The sequence below is a fragment of the Oncorhynchus clarkii genome, chromosome 9 (genome assembly GCF_045791955.1).
Source record: "Oncorhynchus clarkii lewisi isolate Uvic-CL-2024 chromosome 9, UVic_Ocla_1.0, whole genome shotgun sequence".
NCBI classification, from domain to species: Eukaryota; Metazoa; Chordata; class Actinopteri; order Salmoniformes; family Salmonidae; genus Oncorhynchus; species Oncorhynchus clarkii.
The window spans coordinates 10,156,594-10,159,093 of NC_092155.1; positions in this window are offsets into that span (position 1 = coordinate 10,156,594).

Here is a 2,500-nt window from a genome sequence, read left to right on the forward strand (position 1 = left end):
ACACTAGATGAATATTACATGAATGAGAATGTACGACACGCCCTGCGGGACAGCCTCCAGTGTGCACCTCTACTGTTACTAGGTTAGACCATGCAGCCTCCAGTGTGCACCTCTACTGTCACTAGGTTAGACCATGCAGCCTGCAGTGTGCACCTCTACTGTTACTAGGTTAGACCATGCAGCCTCCAGTGTGCACCTCTACTGTTACTAGGTTAGACCATGCAGCCTCCAGTGTGCACCTCTACTGTTACTAGGTTAGACCATGCAGCCTCCAGTGTGCACCTCTACTGTTACTAGGTTAGACCATGCAACCTCCAGTGTGCACCTCCACTGTTACTAGGTTAGACCATGCAGCCTCCAGTGTGCACCTCCACTGTTACTAGGTTAGACCATGCAGCATAACCACCATAGTCCTGTGCTGATGAAGGAGAACTAGCATGACATCATAATGCCAGGGGAGTTGTTTGTTACCAGGACACGCAGACATTCAACTGCCCTCTGACCACTCTGATGACACAGCACAGTGGGATTCTATTTGATAGGGCCCTGGTCTAATGTAGTGTACTCTATAGGGTGCTGGTGTAATGTAGTGTACTCTATAGGGTGCTGGTGTAATGTAGTGTACTCTATAGGGTGCTGGTGTAATGTAGTGTACTCTATAGGGTGCTGGTCTAATGTAGTGTACTCTATAGGGTGCTGGTCTAATGTAGTGTACTCTATAGGGTGCTGGTGTAATGTAGTGTACTCTATAGGGTGCTGGTGTAATGTAGTGTACTCTATAGGGTGCTGGTGTAATGTAGTGTACTCTATAGGGTGCTGGTCTAATGTAGTGTACTCTATAGGGTGCTGGTGTAATGTAGTGTACTCTATAGGGTGCTGGTGTAATGTAGTGTACTCTATAGGGTGCTGGTGTAATGTAGTGTACTCTATAGGGCCCTGGTCTAATGTAGTGTACTCTATAGGGCCCTGGTCTAATGTAGTGTACTCTATAGGGTGCTGGTCTAATGTAGTGTACTCTATAGGGTGCTGGTGTAATGTAGTGTACTCTATAGGGTGCTGGTGTAATGTAGTGTACTCTATAGGGTGCTGGTGTAATGTAGTGTACTCTATAGGGTGCTGGTCTAATGTAGTGTACTCTATAGGGTGCTGGTGTAATGTAGTGTACTCTATAGGGTGCTGGTCTAATGTAGTGTACTCTATAGGGCCCTGGTCTAATGTAGTGTACTCTATAGGGCCCTGGTCTAATGTAGTGTACTCTATAGGGTGCTGGTCTAATGTAGTGTACTCTATAGGGTGCTGGTGTAATGTAGTGTACTCTATAGGGTGCTGGTGTAATGTAGTGTACTCTATAGGGTGCTGGTCTAATGTAGTGTACTCTATAGGGTGCTGGTGTAATGTAGTGTACTCTATAGGGTGCTGGTGTAATGTAGTGTACTCTATAGGGTGCTGGTCTAATGTAGTGTACTCTATAGGGTGCTGGTCTAATGTAGTGTACTCTATAGGGTGCTGGTGTAATGTAGTGTACTCTATAGGGCGCTGGTCTAATGTAGTGTACTCTATAGGGTGCTGGTCTAATGTAGTGTACTCTATAGGGTGCTGGTGTAATGTAGTGTACTCTATAGGGTGCTGGTGTAATGTAGTGTACTCTATAGGGCCCTGGTCTAATGTAGTGTACTCTATAGGGTGCTGGTCTAATGTAGTGTACTCTATAGGGTGCTGGTGTAATGTAGTGTACTCTATAGGGTGCTGGTCTAATGTAGTGTACTCTATAGGGTGCTGGTGTAATGTAGTGTACTCTATAGGGTGCTGGTGTAATGTAGTGTACTCTATAGGGTGCTGGTCTAATGTAGTGTACTCTATAGGGTGCTGGTGTAATGTAGTGTACTCTATAGGGTGCTGGTCTAATGTAGTGTACTCTATAGGGCGCTGGTCTAATGTAGTGTACTCTATAGGGTGCTGGTCTAATGTAGTGTACTCTATAGGGTGCTGGTACTCAACTACGATTTGAGAAGGTCCGATCATACAAACTTCCTAGGTGACAAAGGTCCGGGTGGATATTGTCATGTGTCGGCGTAGCAACAAACCCCCCACCTCACAACCCATGGGACGCCAAACTGTTCACACACCTCTTGTTGGCGCAGAGAAAATGTTGCAGTTACAGCCGTTTAAGGGCTGTCAGTGACTGCCGTAACAAGACGTAAACTGCACTACCACATTTACAAATTGCCCCTTGTGTATTCTACTACTAGTACTCTGAACTGCAATAAGTTGAGAGCCTAAATATTTTAAAACCAGGACCGCGGTTCGTATTGACCCCGTTATGGGTCTGGATATGGACCGCGGTTCGTATTGACCCTGTTATGGGTCTGGATATGGACCGCGGTTCGTATTGACCCCGTTATGGGTCTGGATATGGACCACGGTTCGTATTGACCCCGTTACGGGTCTGGATATGGACCGCGGTTCGTATTGACCCCGTTATGGGTCTGGATATGGACCG